At 34.6% G+C, this 23,617-nt stretch overlaps 1 protein-coding gene and 1 long non-coding RNA gene across 2 annotated transcripts in view; one reads left to right on the forward strand and one right to left on the reverse strand.

Moving 5' to 3' along the window:
* Positions 1 to 23,617, forward strand: part of LOC150102932 (netrin-1-like) — a 178,203-nt gene that overhangs the window by 10,189 nt on the left and 144,397 nt on the right. The window lies entirely within an intron of this gene.
* Positions 10,581 to 23,617, reverse strand: part of LOC150102933 (uncharacterized) — a 134,659-nt gene continuing 121,622 nt past the window's right edge. Inside the window, exon 3 of the long non-coding RNA XR_016548767.1 lies at positions 10,581 to 10,599. This is a non-coding gene — a long non-coding RNA (uncharacterized LOC150102933). The remainder of the gene's footprint in view (positions 10,600 to 23,617) is intronic.

The following is a 23,617-nucleotide window of genomic DNA, read 5'->3' on the forward strand; positions in this document are numbered from 1 at the left end:
ATATCAGTGTATTGGCAATGACAGCTGTCACAGTCCCAAAATTAACACACACCATCTTAAATTGGATAAAAATGTAAAATAATTGCATACCAAACTGCATATTATTGATGCGAAACTCTTCCAAACCATAGATAATTCCAGCTAATGTAAAAGAACTCGTATATCACGGAATTTGTGAATCGGTACTCAGGTACAGGTATAACGATTTACATAAACGGAGTCAGTCGCCTAGCAAAATTAGAAAAAAAAAATGCAAAGAATTGTTTCAATTGTACTCTGAAGGTCCATTACACATGACTAGGTAACTGAACCCCGCAATATACAGAAATCCAGGGCATTAAAAATTTGAGATCTTATATCCTATTACTAAGAAATTATTTCGATAGCGCTGATCTTATAACAGAGGTACATATCGCATAACACGATCCACAAATAACCCTTTACACAACTAAGCACTGTAAAATCTCATGCAGCCCAACTGTGAGACAGCATCTTATACCCACACTCCTCAACAACCTGAAACGCAATCTAAAACACCTAAGCTGTTATGGAACATTAAAACATGAACTTTGGAATTGTACCAACGCACTTAGTGAAGCAAAAGATGACATTCACATCATATAAAACAGAGAACTACAATAACAAACTAACATTTTATATACCATTAATCAGTTACATTAATTACACTATATTAAAAACAAAAAAACTCACTCTATCTTCCAGTCCATGGGATTACGGCGCCTCATCATTTCTTCATATTTCATTACTAATATAATTTATGCTCATTTTGTTTATTCTTTAAACACAAAATTACAAAAGAAATTCTTTAACTGTTCGTGAGAAATTCTGTGATTCGCTTTTGTCTCTCTTCTTATCTTGTTTATTCCTCTTCTTTCTAGACCATTCTGCAAATAATACATTCATCATGCTCTTTTAGTACTTACCCTAATAACTAAATAAGTACAATATCATCAGGTGAAACATATGCTTAATTAAAGTCGCGGTTAAGCAAAATCTCATTAATTATTACTGTAAAAAAATACGGCATCTATTCAGTATAAATTGTATTTGAATGCATAAAATTTAATAATACTCTCAATACTTAATACTTAATAATACTTAATAGTCGATGGTTATTTTAAAGATATAGATAATGGATTTGTACCAATTTGTATAAGTTTATTGTATTATCTCGCGGAATATTTAATTATGCAGTGTAATAAAGGTTTTGGTTAATTTTTCTGTTATTTTCGACGTAATTACAATACCTTTAATAACATCGTCACATGCATTGGATTTGTAATAAAATATAGCAATGCTATTTACAATTTTCTAACGTAACTTGTTTGAAATATAATGAACTGTTAAAGTTGTTTTTATTATAAGTTTATTTAACTTGGAAAAATATGCTTTAAAGTCAATTAGTAAGTTTTGCCGAGTAGAAAACCTGAAGTAAATTTTGATAGAGTGTTCCGTGTTTTTAATTATTCTATTATTTCTTCTGTATTTATTAAATATTTTGATAAACTGTCTTAATAGTCAATGGTTATTTTAAAGATATAGATAATGGATTTGTACCAATTTGTATAAATTTACAAAAATCGCTGTATTACCATACACTACTATTAACAAGCAAGAAAACGCTGCATTTGGTAACCACTTTCTTGTCTCGTGGCATCAATTTTATCGTATCGGTTGAACCTAAAGGAGCAACTTCACATATCTGGTGTAGACACACTCTCGTTGGTTTTGTTTTTTTACTACTTCTTCTTCTTCCTATGATTTTGATAAGCCTTTACGCTCCCATGATCTTCCATCCTTGGATTTCCTAACCTGATATTCCAGGATAGGGTGGTCGGCCATATATCTATTGATATTTGTATGTAAATTACGTGTGTTTGTGGGATGAAAACCTCGAGGTTTTGTGAGAAAAAACCCTACCACCCTCATACGACACCAGCTAACTCAGCTTCAACTGTAAAAAGCCCCGGTAAGTGTTCTTCGCCTAATTTAGGCGAAGAACATAATAATAGGCGGTTCTGAATCCGCGTCTTTCCAACCGATGCGTATAATCGAAAGTGACTGATCTACGGAAGCTCCCCATTTGAAACGACTTGACAAATTTTAATACTTATTCTAAATACTAAACTTTCGGGAGTGTAAGAAACTGAGAAGGTCAAAAATCTAATAACATTTGATTTGATTAATATTAGGTTGTTTTGTAATTGTTTGTAGAGACAGTTCTGAGTAGATAAGAAGAAAGAAAACGCAATCTTGCTTATTATTATTGAATTTCATCCTTACTATAAAAATGCACAGAACACCGGGCATTTGTGTGTTAGAGGGGGGGGGGGGGGAGTGAACTTGTCAAAATATTTAATTCATCTATCTTCTCTAGGAATTTCGGATTTCAGCACGACGTACTGTAATTCTGTAATTAAATAGTGTCCTCTGCAAAAGAAAAGCCTCGTCTTCGTTCCTTGTTTCAGCGCTAAAGCTGACAAAAAGTTAGAGTTTGATGTCATTTCAAGAGGAGGAGAAACGTTATGTTTTTAGCGTTGTGAAATGCAAAAATATGTGAAACCTTTTTTTGAGAAAATTGTAATTGCATTATCACCAAAAGTCCGTCAGTAGATTTGTGCATTACGTCTATTAGTGTGGATATTCCGAGGCTCACTTTGTCTCTTTTATGAGACTGAAACTGTATTTTTGTCTGTCAGCATTGGGGAAAAATTACCTCAGACTCTTGAATCCACACGTTAACATGTTCTGTTCTTTTGCCATCCAATAGAAAATGGTATCGAAATCATAATTTAAATAACTAATGGTAAAGAGTGTTTGCTTTTTTTCATTAAATAAGAAAAAGATTTAGTGCTGCTATCAATAAAAATGTTAGCAAAATTTGAACTCTACGATACCGTATAAGTAAAAAAATATAAGCAAAAGGAAATCAGCAGGAACGAATAGGATCAAGGGTTGGCATTAACAGAGAAGCGTCTGAATAAAAAGTCGTTATTACACAAACATTGAGTGACAGGAGAGAAAAACCACTCAGTCGAAGCGCAGTGGGAAATGGAAATATATTCGTAGCGCAGTTGGAAGGACAACTGCTCACTGTGACGATAGAAATATTTCTGAAAGTTTTTTTTCCAGAAAAGTGAACCGATCTCATACGGAAGTGTTAAAGGTTTTCCCTCTCAGAAACTAATTTTTCTTTCTATAAAGCAAACGAGCCATTCCGAATAAACGAAATTAACAGTGAAAATTCATTTAATGGGAGGATTGCAGTATGATCTGCGAAATAGCTTCCTCCAAATCCTGTTATCCCTGGGAAGTGCTAAGTAATAATAATAATTGCAGAAGAGAGGAGAAACGTCTTGTTGAATCTTTCCAAACCTTTCTGTAGGGTTCATTTAAAGATGAATGACGTAAGCAGAAAACTCTTTACAGATCAAATTAGTTGTGGAATTCGCTGTTGGCAGTCGTTAATTACGTAACAGGTTTCGCGTTAGCGAAGACACTGATCGTTATTGGATTCCCCCACACTTTGTGAAGTGTGGAAAAGATCGAAGTGAGAGCAAGGATTTCTTTCTTTCTCTCTCTGAAACCATCTTCGGTTTCAGAAAGAGTGGGAAGTTTTGCTGTGAAACTCAACATGGACCTTCCCCTTCAGCAAACCAATAAGCAAGGTGGTGATCTCGCACTAAGCGATGAAAAATCATCTACTACTTAGAGATTTTCACAAACATCTATCACACAGAAAATGATTCAAACCTAGCGCTTGTTGGTAGCAGAATCGAAACGCTAATTCAAGCGATCCGATCTGCCAGACGTGATGATGAATTCATGATTTTTAGATTTTGAAACTATCTACTTGGACAGATAATTTGCCGATGGAATAGAAGTACGGATTGTGAAAACAAGTAGAGATGAAATTCGGTTCATCTTGAACCTCGAAAGACTGAAAAAAAAAAAAAAAAATGATCTGGAAAACTATTGGTCAGTTTTTTTTTTTTTTTCACAAAACAAATTTGTGTTCCAAACTGGTTCTTTTCGCAAAAATTTAAGAATTCTATGATCTTTTACATCCAGCTTGGCTCTATCAGTCACGAATAGTTGGCTACTGAGAGTGTCTTTCCTAAAAAAGCATATGTTATTATCAACTAGATTAAATATTGACGAAGCGGATGATTTATGACTTATGAAAACGTAGTTGCTGTATGGTTATATTCTACGTCAACTAGGCAAACTAAATCGGTTCCTAAGAGTTTGAAATATACACCCTAAGAGCATTGCTCAGATGTAATCGGGTAAAATATCTATTGAAAGCAACCAACATTCACCATTTCTATTTAAATAACGTGGCAATGCGGACAGATCAGAATCTTGTCTTCCGCGTATAACTAAAGTTATTTTAGTTAATTAGTTCGGTGAACCGGAAAACTATTGGACAGTTGTTTTTTTTTTTTCCTTCACAAAACAAATTTGTATTCCTACTGGTTCTTTTGGCAAAAATTGAAGAATTCTATGATCTTTTGCATACAGCTCGGCTCTGAGTTAAGTTGAGCGTTTATCTGTTTATTCAGAGAGGGGGGAGGGTTTCGTTTTTCTATTGTATTCGTTATTTCACAGGTGCACTGAAAGAAAGTACAACACAGCTTATGGCTGGCACGGGACAATTGTCTCAAATTGCCTAATTACACCACCTGGACAACAAGTGACATTTACAGATACCTAAATATGGGAATCGCGGTCGCAAGAGGCGGGGTAGTCATACAGGGGCTTTCCTTCTCAGCAGCGCAAGGTCAGCAAGGCGCGATCTTTGAGGAGCTCCCGTCCTTCACCTCTATGCCGAGGCTTTGTACAAGTGTTCGGCATTGATTTGTTGATCGCTGTGAAAACTAGGTGGTATTGTATATAGGGTAGGTGGCGGCTAGAAGAAGCCATTTTTTCGGGTCGTGCAGGTGCGTTTGCAGATTCTTAAGGAGGTTTGATGGTATGGGAGAGAGAGAGAACAACATAGCTGGTCAGAACAACGATAAATGGGGACCTGGCAGGTGTGCCGGAAGCCTCAACCGTCAACAGACCGCTAAGAAAGCTCTTGCCGTCGGCAACCTCTCTTCACCTGCACACGTGTGGTCTGCCTCATCGCCGGATGTCGGATATGAAATGACGGAATGCTGTAGAAAAGTTGACACTCCTTGGGAGAAGAATGAAAACGTTCAGTTGGATGGCAGGTGACGTAGGATGGAGGGTACTTCCCCTCCTTTCAGGAATGGATACAGTTGTAAACAGTGACAAATAACGTTCCCTTTGAAAGGATCGTCACCTTACAGCCAGTTGTTAACAGCGACTAGCGATAGTGGATGATATTTATTTTTATGATAGTATTGTACCAATTGAATGTAATTTAACAGAATATAGCAATTACGCATAATAGCAATTCAACACATAATATAAATAAAAGTAACACATTAATACTTTATTCTAAAATCATTTTTGAATATATTTTAATAGCTTTTCATGTTTAGATGTATATCCAGTAAGAGGTTGCTGATATTATTTGAGAATACAAGGTAACTAATAAGACCATGTGTTATGTCTGTTAATTGCGTTTGTTCTTCTGAAGTCAGCTTGTTTGTTTCGTTTAAGAGAATAAAAAACTCGATTTTCTGGGAGAAAAATCCACTTCTATATGAGACTGGCCAACTCACTTTCTTTTAAAAAGCTCTTATAAAGTTCTTCGTAGATGGGACTAGTACTCGGGTTTTTTCCAATCAAAAGACATCGTCGATATTAACTGAGCTATGGAGGCTCTTACTGTTCAGTAAGAGAACAAATTATAACTGCGAGACTAAAACAGGATTCTTGATTATTACACAGCATACTACTTCAGTTAGTTTAATGTTTTATTTCTAACTTATTTTATTTTATTTTTTATTTTTATTTTTGATGAAGTAGCGCAGTTTGAAGCAACGCTAATTGGTCGGAAAGATGTTAATTCGAAACCATCTTAGTTGCCAGAATATTTAAAGGAATTTTCATTTGCGAGTGACAGCAGGTCCCATATGATGGACGACATATAATTTTCCCGAAAAACACAATAAATACAGAAAAGATCGAAAATAATCCTAATATGATGTGTTTCGCAATTATATTCTATGATACCTTAATTGATCCCAGAGAATTTTATGGGTATAATGATAATGGATACACCATTTCGCTTTGCGAAATTTACCAAAAATGGTCAAACCTTTAATCAGTGAAATGCCAACTTTATTAAATTACATAACGTCATGAGGAAATTATTATTAGAATTTCGGATCGTTTTGCAATAAAACATCAATTTCAGCGAGAAAGAATTATAATTGTATCGCAGCAATGCTGATATTTACGACAAATTTACATTATTTAACTAAAGTGTGGAATTGGAACTGTGGGTACATTTTGCAAAAATATCAGCAATTTGTTCTTGAAAAAAAATTAAAACGAAATTCAATTGGACGAACTTAACAAAATTTCTTTCAATTAAAACGAAAACTGAAATAACGGCATATTTTAATAAGATGGTAAGAGAATACATGCTTTGAAAAACAATGACTGTGAAGATAGAATAGAAACCGTCTCATCTCATTATCATCAAAATTATGTTATAATACATATCTTAAAATCACAAATAATAAGTGCTTTCCAATAAGTAGATTATTCCTAGTAGTAGGAATAATAAGAGAATATGCTAATGATCTATTTAAAGCCCAATTTTGACAGAAAGCAGTTTATTATACGTACAACAAAACAGTCATCATAAGGAGATCATATTTCAAGCACTTATATGTCGAATGAAAGAAAAAAGAAAGAAAACATATGCCTGCTCACAATGGGTACATATTTAAATTGATATTTGGGTATGACAACCCGTAGTATGAGGTTGAATGAAAATAGCAAAACTTTCACCTCTAATTTTTGATCATAAATTCTCTGTCTTTTTTTTTTTTTTTTTTCTTGAGGGGAGTACTCTCTTCAATATGGAAACTGGATATTAGGATCCGTTGATATTATGGGACTAGAATTAGTTACCATATCGTTTTTTTTTTTCATTTCATATTTTCCCAAATATTTGAGAATCTTATCGTTTCAGCTCATCTTAATCCTTACTAGTTAGCAGGCTGACTGATAGTAGTATATACTAAATATTACAACTGTGTAGATTAAAGAGATGTGCCTATTTTGGTGCTTCGTCTAAAGCAGGGTAACTTAGCCCCGGCTGGAAATGAACGAATCGGATTAACCACCTTTTCCTATCTAGCTTTCGAAATCAATCACTAGTACTAATAATGGAGAGGAGGAACAGGATATCGATTAAGTGGATGAAACTATCTTAAGAATTTTTGCAAGAATCTCTCTCATGAAAAGTTGATAACCTACAGCCTACAATGAGATACTCTACGCACACACAGACGACGAAACCATGCACCACCTAAAAACAAACACTCACAGTCGTGTGGTTGCAAAAGTGGAAATGTTATCCATCAGCCACCCAGGCTGGATATTCTGTAATAACTTTTACAGAAAGACCATTGGGATATGAAATTTAAAATGCAAAAATATGCATTACTGATTGGTTGTGATAAAATCAGTGTTGTGAGATGACCAAGAATGATCTCTGCCAGTTGTGATGCTGTAAATTAAGAATGTCTATACTACAGCACTTCATTCGAGGTTTGAAATGTAAAAGTACTATAAACACTAGAATAATAACAGTGTATCAAAAGAAACATCACACTAGTATTGCCGTGCTCATTGATTGTCTGTTTAGTGCATCCTGACTCTAATGGAGACAGATTTTCATTCATCCCTAGATTGGAAGTGCTCTAAAATAGAACGAACAACGAGGAAAGCGCGATATTTTCAGCTACAGGTCTGGAGGAAGCGAGCATGGGTGGCTACCCCAAACTCCGTACCCATTTGTTACATGCCTGCTCGACAGCTTCGATGTGTCACCGGGTACAACCGCCATTCTTTGAAGTCTCCCTCCGACCTTACTACGTACTAATGACCACACGTCTGGATCTCCTGTCGCATTCCCTAATCTAGACGACCGAAACGCGCGATTTCATGCTTGGAAACGGTTCGTATTTTCCTCGCGACAAAATAGCCAATTCGCACAAAAGACAGCAAAATAACGCGCGCGTGTGCGTGTGTGTGTTGATCCATGCATTAGCTCACAGGTGGTGCAATACTTTAATAAGATCTCTGGATGTTTGCAAATACGCTCGGAGTACAGCTAATGAATCGACTGTTTTGAATCAGCTTGCGAGAGTTCTGTCACACAATGAACTCTACACTTTTCGCATTCTAAGTGTTTAATGTATCCATGCATATTCCAACTGCGCGTTTATTTGAAATTAGTCGCGCGGTTAAGAGGCAAAAATTATAGACAGGATGACTAATACTTGACTGTCCTAATAATATTGAAAAAAAGCTGCACAAAGAAACAGGAAGTAGTTATTGGAACCTTTATTAAATTATTATTATTATTATAGCGTTTTATTCCGAAAACAGTATCGTTGAAAACTAAAAGCGCTTTGGATTTGTTACTATTATTACTAACCTCCGCTTCTCTAAGGGACAGTATATTGTGCGAGAGAAATTGAGCTACATAAAGTCCACATAAGTGGAAAGAAAATCATAATTTCCGAATGATTTGGAAAGTTAAAGCAGTGACAGAGACGGTAAGCGAAGTTGACAGAATGAAGCAGAGAATTTTTGATTTTAATCAAAATTTCTCTGCTCAAAAAAAAAAAAAAAAAAAAAAAAAAAAAAAAAAAAAAAAAAAGAAGAACAGGAGATTTCATTTCAGGCATTCTCATTAGATTCTTGCTTTAGAAAGCATTTCCGTTTTAAAGAATGTATATTTTCTTTAAATCCGAAAGAAATGATACATTGATAGATTGGGTAATCAGGACAAACGAGATGAAATGGATCTGAGAGTCGATGATAATGCGATTCAGTTAATATCGACGAATCCAGTTAAGTGATTGTGAATGAAACATTACTGAACTGCGCGGTCTCTGTCTGCCAATTTTTGGTTAGAAAGGCACAGGTGCCAATCCCAATTTAGAATACGAGGAATCTTTCTACGGTCGTTTGCAACTTACGCCGAGAAAGTTGATCTCATGGCGATGGTGAATTTTTCCCTCCTGGAACCTCGGCTCATCTCTGCAAAACAGATTAACTTACTTAGAATTAAGTAGGCTTATATGCGATTCAGCTTTATTCCTTTTTTTAAAAAACACAATTTGAGTGACAGAATGTAATCAAAATTGCCAGGTGAGAAGCAATAAATTGCCATACGTTAGACCAATTAACTCCAACATAGCTAAACACATAAATAAAAATCATTGGAGTTCGCATTCGTAATTCTAAATATTACGAATATTTTAATCAAAATTTTGTACTAGATCAATCAACCCACGCTATCATCAAGCGTCGATGATGGTTTTGAAAATATGACAGACACCGGGAAGAAAAAAAAAACCATCTCCATTAAAACTGACATCTCATCCTAATACTAGATCAGCTAGGCGATGAACTAATTCTGGAAAAATAATTATCGGAAAGAATGTGTTTAAAGAACATCGAATAACTAATGCATTCAATGCTAATTTCAGTGTAAAGCTATTCTTATCCGAACCTTTTTTAGAGTAAATCTGATAAGGCGGTTTGAGACATAAAAATCCTAATGGATATCGTGACTGGCTTCAATCAAAATTCCGAGCGTCATTCTCTGTCTAAATGGTGTCCCAAAAGTCACCATACAAAGGAAAAATTAACAAACTCATTAACAAATACGACGGGACACCACCTCATTATGGTATCAGCGTACGGCGATGGTTGGATCTTTCCCCCACTTGACTTTTACTTGTGGGGCTAGTTAAAAGCCGTAGTGTACAAGGAAAAGATTAGAAACATGGATAATTTAAAGCAGTGTTTCTCAACGTTTTTTGGATCATGCCCCACATCAACCTCTCAAAGATCTTGATGACCCTCCTCTAGCATAATATTCAGCCAAGTTCTGAAAAAGTATAATATAAATATGTACATGTACATTTTCTAATTGTCCCCAAAATATTCAAATTGCCCCCCCCCCTGTGGGGCATACGCCCCACATTGAGAAACACACTGATTTAAAGGAACGTATTCGAAATGCAATTACTTGCATAACAACAGATATATCTTGGATTGTGTTTGCCATGAATGGGAGAAAAGACTTATGTGTGTGTGTGTGTATGTATACAAAGAGGTGGCTAACACGTAGAGAATATTTTGTAAATAAAGGTACATTTAGCTACAATTTACCATTTTCCCTATGTACAGCGACTTTTGGGATACCCTGTATAATGAGAAGTTACAATTAAAATCTAGGAACTTCAAAAATTTGTCTCATACCTAATGATAACCTTTTCCTTTTCAGTCGCTTCGCTTCGCTTGTTAAAATTGCTTTATGTCAATACCAATCCCGCCTATTTTCATCTACGGTTTTATTTTTCCCCAGAAAGGAGAATCTGAGTTGATCCAATCAATTCTGTACAGCATAACCTAAACCACAAATTTAATGTTCAAAATGAGGTAACCAGACAGTTTTACCCTTTTTAATTGCTAAAAATAAAATTATGTTCATAAAATATGTAGAAAAGCATATCATTTAAATATAAATATTATAATGTTATAATTTATATAATATTATAATAAATGTGACACTCAAAACCTGATATTTGTTAACTATTTTGCGTAGCTATAATCTCGCTTAGAAAGAAGAAACTGATAGTAAAATTCAAAAGGCATTTAGCGTAAATAATCAAGTATTTAATTCAAAAGTACAGACGCATACTAGAATTAAAGCATATATGACATTAGCGAGACCATTACTTACCGATGGGAGTGAAGCCTGGTCCATCAGAAAATAAGATGAAAAACAGCTTACATAGTTGAAATTGAAATTTAGAACTGCAGGATATACGTTACTGAACCGGATGAAAAGGAAAGTTATCATGAATAAACTAAACTATGATACATAGAATACAGTATACGAGCAATATACACAAGAATTGTTACAACATATGAACATAATGAATAGGACACGAAAAAACTTAATATGAAGGTGGCAGGGTTTGAGTTTTCCACGCCAAATTTCTGGTTTTCGTTTCTCAAAACAGCGAAACATGGCAAAAAATATGCACGTGACAGACAATGTACATAAACTGACTAAGACAGGCCACTGAAAATAACACTTTAAGAAGATGATCAGAGAAGAATTTAAAAACAGGAATATATTTTAAAATAATTTTTGCTTGTTAGTATTATTATTTTTTGAACGATGAGCATAATGCAATATACCGTATTTTTAGGAAAGGCTTCACATATATCAAGGATTGGAATATTAAGTCAAGAGTAAATTTCAGACCATGTTCGCATCCAACAGTATCTAAAACAAAACGACATTTTATTAGGAAATACATTTGCTAATAGAGAAAGCTATTAAGCACATGGAAGCAGTAAAAATTTTAATTTTCTGATGAAAACGAGTTGTCGAGTTACTGGCATTACAAATGAAGTAAAGGGCTATCGTTCAACGGTAAGCCGCTTCTGTTACGTATTAACACTCAACATTATCCCCTCTTCCACACCTCGTTTTTCAGGGTTTGTTGTCCCTCCTTGGCAGGCGAAGAAAGATTCTTTAAAGAAGAAATACTCCCAGGTTTCAGTATCCTTTACTGACTCTTGACGCAATTAGCTTTAAGAAAACAAAAAGCAGAGTACAGATAGCTCTCGATTAATGCGGTTAATTAATCCCTCGATGTTACCGCGTATATCAAAATCGCGTTAATCAAATATAATAATCAATGATAAAAATTACAATTCGTCCATGATCGATTACTGTATTAATAATTCGTTTTATATGGTACTCTTTTAGGAAAGATAAAAAATGAATGCAAAGTAAATGTTTAATAAATACTTGTACCTACATTAGTTACTGCAATTTTTTTATCAAAAGAAGTTATCAAGAGTCGTTTGACAGTTTTAGTTTTTTTTCTTATCGGCATAAATTCTACGATAACAAGAAAAATGACTCTCCAGACCTCGGCAAACAAGCAATAAAACAAAGAAAAAACACTGCAAATATTCAACATGGTGGTACAAATTAAGTGGATATTGAATCCAACATTATTTCATAGCCGAATATAGAAACGACAAGAGTTTTTGCCGAATATATAGAAATATATTCGGCAAAAAAAGAAATATATATATTAAAAATTTCGGCGGATGCAAGCATAAACAACCTTATGGTCAACTCATAGTAAAGGTGGAGTTAGCTCCAGATCACTTTTCTTAGTATTTTCCATAATGTAAAGCACATCTCCTAGAGGACTCATATGATAAATAAGCCTTTGGCTCTCTATTTCAGTAATACATGATGCTTTATTTATTTTCAGCTACAATCTAGAAATCATTGAACAAAGAATAAAAAAAAAACAACAAAATCATACTATACTGACATCGGAGGTCGCGGTATATCTCTCAGATACAATTTAATGTCAAATTTCACAAACCTTTACATAAGATGTGTTAAACCAAACTGACAGCAAAAAAAATGCGTAATATCACTCCTAACATATGAATGCACAGCTACTCATGACCTCCAAGCTATACACTGAATTGTGTAAGAATATTTATATTAAACATTTTGCATGTATCTGTCAGATCAGCTGCGAGCTCCGCAGGGTTAAAGGCGCGTTAATCAAAACTATTGCCGCCTATATCAAGGGATTGCCGCAATTAATTTAGCCGCGTTAATCAAATCCCACGTTAAGCAAAACCGCGTTAAGCAAGGGATACCTGTATTTATAAATGAAGAGCTTTAAGAAACTAAAACTTTTTAAAAGATTATCAGTGTTTGAGAAGATTGCTGAAATCAGGCACTTTTGTATAAGAGTTGTGCATAACAAACGAAACTGCAGCGAAAATGGGATCAGCTCAAGTAGGCTTAGGTACTATCAGGGAAAGCTTATGCTTTCCTGAATCCTTCTCGTTCTAATATGAGAAGTTAACGCTAGCAGTTAGCATTTCGTACTTGGATTTATAGGGTGGTTTTGAATTACAGCCGAATAAACTGTCTACGAGACCAGTATATTGCGAATGCTAATTTCTCGTATTCGATTAGTCATGCACTGTTTTGCTCGATGAAATATCCGCGTTTCTGAAGGAAACACCGTGCCCTTCATTTGGTGAGACCAACTAACTCGAGTTCAGCTGAAAAACAATTGGCGCAACTTCGGTTATTATCTTACTCTGTTCTTTTGACTTTCAAGAAATCCTGAAATGAGAACTGCAAAATTTAAAAACTATTTTTAAGAAATAATTTATGAATGTTTCTCTTAAGAAATTTTTTATTAATGGGTCCCTTTCAGAAACAATGTTTTGGAAAGGAGAATAAAACTTTGACAGTATACCTCTATGCATGCTTCACTACACTGTTTCTCAGTGGAGTGTCTTATGCTAAGAAGTAAACATTGTAAGTGTTCACTAGACCGCTTTTCCAGCCCATTTGACGAAGTTGTCTTCTCAATCTCACATTTTTACATAAATATTTATTTAATGTCATCATTATATTTAAGTACTATAGTATATGTAACATATCTTAGAAAATCTTTTAATATAATTACAAACCTATATGTTTTAATCTTTTTACTCGATCAAAATACCTTGATTATTAAAGGTGTTTTAAAAATATTGGTGGAGGCATTCAATGTTCATCGCTAATATTATAAATGAGTTAACTCTTTCTTGAAAAATGAGTTGATTGACAATTGCTGTTTAAAACTATTAGATGTATTTAAATACTTAATAAATCATTTCAGTTTTGAATCATTGTGAATCTTTTAGGCATATTTAACTATTTTTAAGAAATAGCTTATAAATGGAAGGACACGCCCGTTTCTTTATAAATAAAGATCTGTCATAGCCAAGACCAGTTGTGTTGGTCTTCTCTATAATGGCCAAGGCAGTTGAATACAGAAAAAAATAAATAAAAAATAAAAATAAATAACAGGACGGGAAAATAAAATTGAAAAACTCCACCGATTATCTGTTTTTTTTTTTTTTTTTAAAAAAGTTGAATTTCATTTATTTTCTCATCGTTATTCTTATGAAATGTGGTTGAAAGAAATTTAATTTCTTTGATTTATATAAATATCGGTTCAGGCTCCCAATATTGATATGATTTCTAGATTTTGAGGTCGATAATTATTTGGATGATGAGGTTCACCAGAGCCTCCGTAGAAACGAAGGCTCTGGTCAGTGATGTGAGGAATTATCTGATCACTTTCGATGAAAGGTGAGTTAGCCGGTCTCCTACCGATGTAGGGGTTTTTTCACTCGGAAACTCGACTCCGGCCCCGTGAACACACATTGACCGAGTAATGGTGAGAGTGCTCACTAAATAATTTTCAGTCCTTTGTACCTGAATGGAATTTAGTTAAATCAAATCTGGCATTTGGTGATCTGTGTTAAAATTTGGGACAATTTAATTTTTTGGTTGCAAAACAAAATTAAGTTTACAAAATTGTTACAAAATAATACAAAACTCACCATTTTATAGCTTCCTAAGTAATAAGTAAGGAAATTTTGAACGGAATACAATTGTTAATTTACCACCACATGATTTGAAAAAAGAGATGCGGATAGTATTATTTGTAGAAGTATAGTATTATTGAAGCTACAACAGAGGAAAATTAATTTGGATAAAAAATTAAATGTCATCATTCATGTATTTATATTAAATTTTTCTTAAAAATTGTAACTCTTTTGAATTAAGAAGGAAATTTGAAATTCAGTGAAATTGCAACTGTAATGGTGGACTGTTAGGATATTCGGGTTTGTAGTCGAAGTAACGAAGGTTATCATAAACATAACGCCAGAGTGTTTGTTTGTTAATTGCGTCTGTTCTTGTGGCCGGTTTTAGCCTTTTGTGCTATGGAAAAACCCGAGGTTTTGTGGAAATGATTCACTGGGTTGCAAAGGTCGTTTGCAGTCGGCAATAACGACGCCCTTTGAGTTGAAAGAGCTGGGTTAGATTCCTAAGAGGAATATTTATAGCGAGGGTTTTAAACTAAATGCGATCTCATACGATGTTGTCAGAGTTTTCTTCTTCATGAAACTAAGATTTCTACTCACACAAAACACTGTCCAGAACACGTGCAATTTGGTGGTTTAGATTACTTGTTTGGGAATAATCTAAATGGCATAATCCAAAACCGACATCTGCAATCAATGTGTGATCGCCTCACATCGCTGTAACGATTGTGTTTGTCTGGATGTCTTCTTACTCCCACTTTTGACGGACAGTTCATCAAAAGTCATAATCACATTAAGTAAATTTTAACAGATTCATCTAAGGGAGAGATCAGCCGATTGATCTCTCCCTTACTCTTAACAAATCATTAATGTTCTTATTCTCTTTCTTTGGAATTGTGAAAGGTTTGGCGCACTTAACCGAAAATCACATTTATTTTTAGAAACGCCCTGATCTAGCAACTAGACACAACGAAGCGTTTACAATCAGCTGTGATGTAACACGTATTGCTCACTGACACCAGAATTCCAGGTAATCCACTCGATTATTTCATCACCGGCAATTCCTTCTAAATATACATTTGGACTCTAAAGTTAACTCCTGTACAGGGCTTAGGTCGCAGCTATTGATCTCTGCTACGGTGCACCTCTTTTCACATTAAGGCTATTTTGAATTAACCACAAGATATCTAAAGCGATATGGAAAATACGTCTTGTTATTAGTTGACACGTGCGATTCAATGTGTTAACACTGCTATATGTTTGACGATGTGAGGAGGAAAACTCCTGCCCACCTTCGGTTTATATTAGATGGCAACCCTGCAACTAGATAATTTCCACTCTTCCTTCTTTTTTTAATTTCTTATTTTTGGACTTCTTTTCACTCAGTGTACATTTTATTCTAAGCTTAAATTCTAAGCTTAAAATTACTAAAGGCGCAGAAGCGCCTTTAGTAATTTCTTGGTTTACAACCAAATGGGGACGATAAAAACAATGGAGTAAGTATGATAACCGCTTCCCTTGTAAAAACTGTTGTCGTATACAATGAAATATTTTTTTATGGATTTTAACTATTGTGATTTGTTTTAGCTCGTTATCATTTCTAAATGGAAAATATATTTCTTTAGTGACCCGAAACATAGCGCAATACATCCCCTTATAAAATGCCTTACTACAGAGTGCGATGTGCATACGACTTACTGGCAGATAAAAATCTGTACATGTTGACAAAAATCTTGTCTGTTTTTTCAGAATATCGTTATGTTATGTGAAATATTCAGCCGTATCAATGTTTCTTAAAATTGGTCGCATCTTAAAATTTCTGCTATTATTATTGCAACCCTAATTTTCTTATAATTTTGAAGAGTACAAACTGAGCATACAACAGAATATAAACTCATCCAATATGTAACCCAGAGGGGTTTGTTTTGTTATTAAACAATGCATGAAATTTTTGTATTTGCAGTTATGAGTAAACATGCACCAGCTGTGCACTAGAACTCGCAATAAGCAAGTTTTGTTAATAGTCAACCTAACAATGGCACAGACAGAAATTGCGTTTGCCTACAACGAAACGCAAACTGTTACGCTATTTTCAGATCTGCATTCCTCCCTAGAGATGTACCCTCCTCTTGTACATGTAGCCTTAACCTTTATTTTCAGACATTACTAAATATAGGTACAGAACTCTAGACATATACATGAGAAAGAGAGAGAGAGCACTGAAGGACAAACAAATTCGAGGAAACTTGAGTGGACCCTTTGACATTGCTGAACTTAATAAATATCACGGTGACGTCAGCGGAACAAGGATGATCCATGCATCCCCGGCGCAGTAGTTGTTCGTTGAGTTGCCAGGAAGATGCTTAAGGCCTCTTCGTAGTGATTTGTATGATTGCCAACAAACCCAGAAGTAGCCAAGCTGTCTCGTGCGCCGCTTTAGTGCGACTGCTTCGTCGTCTCCCACGTTTAATTATCATTCTGAAATCTTACGAATTCATAATGATAGATAGATGCAAATCAAATCATAAATGTGTTTTAATATTAAAACCGTTCTAGCCATTTAAATTGTTTTTGTTATTGGCGAGATTTATTTTAATCCCATTTTAATCTCAAAGAAGAAAAAAGAACGAAAATTTAATGATTGCTCATTAATAAAGGGGTTAGCCGCTGCTATATTAAGATTACAGGGTTTTTTCTCGAAAATACTGAAGTTTTCATTCCGTAAACAGAACCACCCCCCCCCACACACACACACCACCTGCCCGATAAGAATGCTGTATTGATAGCAAATAGAAAAAAGAGGAGAAATTTTGAAACGCGAAGCATTTTAAATTTTTTGTTTGTCATATAGCTAACCTGTACTCACCCCTGTACTAATTATCTGGAGTTAGTGTGCGATATCATTTATGTCATGAACTCACTCACCCAAATAAAGATCTGTCATAGCCAAGACCAGTTAACCCACCCAATTAATAACCCACTACAATTACCAAATGTGAAACTCATTGTGCGATTCAGAGCCTCTTTATACAACCCACTAATTCTAACTGAAAAATAACAATTAACACCTGAACAGTTAACACAAATTCCATCTCTTTTCTCTCTTGTTAATCATACACACTTAGAAATCTGCAATTCCATATTGTTGCTCATTATATCACAATTAAGAATTTGAATTATTGTTTCTGCCAGAACTCATTCGGAGTACAAATTGCATTTACTAGTTATAAACTTATAATTATTGATTGGTAATTAATATAAAGAATAAGGCTTTTTTCGGTCGCGGTGAAATCGGCGACTTCCACTGCGACGACAGCCGCTTTGTCTCAGCTGCTGCAACATTTATTTATTTATTTTATTTTATTTTATTTTATTTTTGAGGTTAAAGCAAAATTTGATGCAGATTCTTTGCACCTTAAAATCCACCATTTCAGCCGGAGAATAAAATCGGCAAACCACTAACGTTAAAATATAACGTTACAAACGGAGTAACCCAAGATTGTAGCCTCTTAGCCTGGCGGCTGTTGGCACAGTGATTCACAAGGGATACTGCTCGTCCCTTATAGAGAATGAAGGCCGTACTGACCAGTTCGCACGCTCTATTCAAATTCCCCGAACTTTTGAGTTGTACCTCGTATGGGAGTATGTAAGATACCGATATTGGCATTTAGATTCGAGGTGAGGTATTGGTCAAACATTACTACTTTCTAGTCGGGGACCAGTGGAAACTCTCATTTCCCAAAAGTGTTCTGTCTGGTTACGTGTCAGTTAACCCGTTTTGGGGGACGAAAAACTCTTCACATCCGTATCAGACCGGCTAGTTGACGTTTAGTCGAAAAGACCTGATATAGGTTCCTCTCGTCATCGAACCTGATGACCATCCTGATGTTCTTTGACGGGTTTTTCAGGATTTATAGAATGCTTTTCAATAACTATATGCATTTATAATAGCGGCATTCTTTTTTTTTGGGGGGGGGGGACTTTGTGTATAGTTACGTCAAGCTAAGTCATTATACTTGCGCACGCACACACAGACCTTTTTTTGTCCGCTGTTTGTTCATTTGATTCTAGCGTTACTTGATATTTTGCACAGGTAAGTTTAGAGATTTTCTATCGAAAGAAAACTAACTCACTTTCACACAAGTGAGTTAGTTTCTTTCACACACACACACACACACACACACACAAGAAAAGCTCTCCTTGTTAAAATTGGTTGTTAATGTTTGGATGGGAGAATTCGTGACCATCCTGATGTTCTTTGACGGGTTTTTCAGGATTTAATGTTCAGTCTTCAACCGTGAAAGTTCGCAATGGCTGGTACGAGAGTTAAGAAATATTTATGGATTAGTCATAGCCCTCTAGCGAGGCCAATGTTGACAGTCTTGCTATTAATCCATCTTGAAATAACGCTGTTATGTAAATAATACTATTAATAGTGATTAGTATAAATAATGCCATTGTTCACGATAAGAAATTATTGATTCTTCTGCCCAAGATGTCAGCTTGGGCAGAAGAACTCCTTAATTTATATTATAAGATAGTGTTATTATGCAATATTATTTTCTTTCCGCGAACAGATTTAATAACAAGTATGGTATAATCGGTGACTCATAAAAACGTGTTTCAGAAATTACATTATTCTACAGTGTTACTGATAAATATTGATTAAAAGTGCCATAGATGTGTTTTCTTTGCTCCATTCTTAAGCATATTTTCCATTACTTTGGCAGCAAAGATTTTGAAACTTAGTATTTGGAACCCTTACTTCAACAAATTTGTGGAAACAACCTATCCCCTCCCTGCAGACAAAGTTTGACAGAACGTTTCAAACGATTTACAGCTAATTCGCTCTGCTTGATGAAATTTAATCAAAAACACATTCGCGAGTGACTTATCTTGTCAAAGAGAAATGCTGTACAAATGGCACATTTTGTCATTTCCTTTCTATGATGATTACAATAAGGGGGTCTTCGTTATCTGGCTATTTCTTAAGGAACTGTCGGTAAAGATTTCTAGGATTCACCGAGTGATTAGCAGAGGATATTACATCATATGGACAAGTTATTGTCCTCCTTTTTCACTTCGAACGATAGTAATCCACTGCAGGTGCTTATAAATGATCCTAAATTCCAGAGATTTCAACCTGTAGAATACAAGTACATGAATATGTGAAATCTTGCGATGAAAGAAGAAACGAAAGCATTAAGCTTTGAATACCTATGGGTTGCTGTTTTTTTAGGAAATACGTATGCAGGGGGTTGTATCAAACAACTTCTTCAATCATGTCCTGTAAAGAAGAAAACGTTTTCCGAGTTTTGTTTGACTGCAAATGGTGTCACTAACAGCTGCACGTATGTTAGCAGATTTAGTAGGGGTGTGGCACACATACTGCCATCTCTGACGATCAGCAATCGTGGAAGAATCTTTAGGAAATTCGTGGAGCAAAAACCGGACATCTTGAATAAGAGTGGAATAAATAAGATGGATATAATCGGCTGAGTGAGCATCAAATAATAAATTTATTTCACTTTTTTATACATATCCTTTGGCCAACTTATTCTCCAGATAATAATAAAAATGGAATTTTCCCTATCGATATGATGTGATTGAGGTCGTATATGTGTGTCTGGATCTTGATCTAAATGTATTCCTAGAAGTAGTTAATATACAAGATATTCGTGGAATCTGACAAATTAAAGCATTTTTGTAAAAAAAAAAAAAAAAAAAAAAAAAAAAAAAAAAAAAAATACATTCTCACATTTTTTTACAGTTTTATGACATGCTAAATTTCTATCGTAGTTATTAACATTAAAATTAAATTTCTATCAGGTGCATTAATAATTATTTTTTGCGCTTTCTTTTGTCATATGGTAGATAACACTAATTTTTGAAATTAATGCTAGTTTTAAATTTTGATAAAAAATGATCCGTTTAAAAAGGATTTATAATTAGGCAATACTAAACTAGTGGTCATGAAGTAGCATAGCGTTATTTTATTGCAAACGCAAGTGAAATACAAAAATGTGTCTCTCCATATACATCGAGTCGGGCCAACAATGAGTTCCAATTACTAAATTGAATGCAATGCGGTCATTCTTTTTTTTTTTCTTTTTTTTTTTAAATTCTGATGATGCTGTCACAAGATGACCAAAAAGGGTAGAGTAATAGCGAGAGTTCGGAGTTTCTTTGTATCTTCCATTTACACAAAGTCTGCACTTGTTATTTTATACGTTCTTAGCTAGCACGAACTATATTTAGTGTGTCTGCTAAAGTTGCGATATGAAATAAACATCCATATTTACTGACCTAATTTATTTTATTGTGATAAATGGGGAATGGCAGGATAATTATAATATTTTCAATTTTCTCACATTGTGCATAAGGAGCAGCTACATGCGTAGTTACTTACTTATGATCGATTTACTGGATTGTCACGTGTGTGCTTTATTAGCGGAATTTACTTTCTTGCCCGGACTCTAAGAGGATGTCCTTCTGACGGCGATTCTACCTCCCATTTTGATAAATAAAGCATTAGTATTCTTACTACCCTTCTAAATATACTGTAGGGACCTAAGAGAAAGCGAATCATTTTGTTGATGAAACCATCAAATATATCATTACAATGATCAACAACGTTCTTTTACAATAAAGCTCATATTTCCGAAGAATTTTGTCGTTCACAAGTACAAAAATATCATCAGACTCGAAGCCGATTTGATATGTGTGTGTGTGTTGATAAATTTAATATCTCAAGATTTGTTTACTTTCCTCTCTTTCTCTGGAAAGATTTGGGTTTGAATCCCATCAAGGTAATCTGATAATTATTAATTCACTTCAAGCTGAAAGCCAGAATAAGACGAGACTCGGAGGGTTTAAATGCACTCATCTTACTGGTTCAGCAGCGTTAGGCTTAATTCTAAGCAATGCAAACTATCTGTTCCTCTCTCTTTCTGTGAAGAAGAAGATCAAGGGAGTCATTGTTTCAAGAGACATTTCTTGAAACAGCACAAGTGAAACACTTTTTGCAAAATGAAAAGACTTTAATTAGGACAACAAAAACAACAAACTATTAAAAACGTAAGTAATTTCGTCATACATTGAAACTCATCACCAGTTCTGCTTGCTAGATATGATGAAATTTTCCCTGGTGGCGGAAGTTCGAGTAGTTATCAATATGATAACGTTAGTTTTACATTTTGATGATATTACAACACAACAATCTGAACTTGGAAACAGAGATGGACTGAAGTTACGACAGAGAGCACGTCTAAAGTCTGGCAAGTTATTCGCTTTTTGTCATTTAAAAATTTATTTATGTATTGTGCACCTTATCTTTCACTTGCTAGTTCTCGTGGCCGAGTAGTTGACAGAAACCCAACCGATGCTACGATACGGCGATTAATCCTATCTGAGAATTGTCGTATACGCTTCAGCTAAAAAGGCAAAATGGAGTTTGGGGGAGAAAATCCTTTCACCTAGGTATGAGATCGCTAACCTAACTTCAGTTGACAAACCATAATGTTGTTCGCGATCACGAAGGGATTTGAACCAAGGCCTTTCTAACGACAAGGCATATTTCTCTATATGTCTATAATCTAAAATAATTGAAAAATCTGAGCTATGGAGACCCTCAGATTTTTCGACTATTTTAGATTATAGACATGGAGAAAAATCCGATTTGGGAATTTTGTTTTGAGCCTATTTTTATGATAATATCGCCCAGAATAAGTTGTAAACCCATAATGTGTTAGTACTGGGTTTATCCGAACACCCTGCTATAGAGAACAAATGATTTTTAAGCCACTTCTGGCTTTCAATAAGCAGGATGGCTTCTTGCAACGGGCGATAAAAATCGGCTACTACATAATGGTATCAACAATATTCATGGCACAATAAGATTCGCACAATCCATAGCTTGCTGGTTAAAGCGAGGAGACCATATCCACTCCGTTTACCATGCCGGATGTGTTTCATTTATTTGTGAATTCCTCTCCTCACTTGATTGGAACATGAAGGCTTAGATGAAAACTTCCAGTAGAATAAATGGCATGGTATGCATGCAAGTAAGAAAAATATTTTGAAATGCATTCAGAGCAAATGTTTTCTTTACTGTCATAGGATGGCCGACAATTAATTTAATATTCTCAACATGCAAAGTAATGGTAAAAGTTACGAGATTATATCATCTGACAATGCAAAGAAAATTTGAGCCGAATTTATCCAAAAGATTTAATTAGACGTTGACAATATCTGAGATATGGTTTTTCAGGTTGTTCTGATCACTGATACCAACTTATAAGATGGTATTAGTGGATGGATTAGCTGGAAAAGATGAGATAAGTGAGCAATAAAGAACCTGAAGAACCGTACATTGCTGATTGTACTTAAACGTTTAAGATTTTTTAGTTAGTCATTTTTTCAATTTGCATAATATCTAATTGTGTTGGTTTCGTTTGTCATAGTAAAAAAATAACTTTTCTTGGAAAGACGGGATATAAGACGAACTGCGAATAATTCAGTGTTTGTATGGAAAAATTTCTAAGAGTATGTGTATTGATATGCAGCAACCCGGTAATTTGCATTGCTGAACCAGTTCCACATGCAAGACTGGGATGAAAGATTTTTTCCCGTTATCATTCCATTTTATTGACAGATGATAAATTTGATATTTTTCTACTATTTTGCCAATAATTAGACTATTTTAATGACAAAACCATTTGAAATAAAAATAATTTTAATTCCCTAATAATTTGATGGAATTTAATGAAATTTGGTATTTAGAATCTCGGTAAGAATTTGAAGTATATCTTATGTAATTTTTCCCCAAAATTACGTATAACAAATTATGTTTTTGATACATAGCCCCACACTGTTAAATTACTGTTGAATGAATGAATGATATCCATTATATAACGAAACACACCTCCCTATAATTCCTTCCGTTATTTCCTTGCCAAAATCATTCTGTCTATACACAAACCGT

Source organism: Typopeltis vanoorti, chromosome 9 (genome assembly GCF_054136105.1).
Source record: "Typopeltis vanoorti isolate ZY-2024b chromosome 9, IOZ_Tvanoo_1.0, whole genome shotgun sequence".
In the NCBI taxonomy this organism is placed as follows: domain Eukaryota; kingdom Metazoa; phylum Arthropoda; class Arachnida; order Uropygi; family Thelyphonidae; genus Typopeltis; species Typopeltis vanoorti.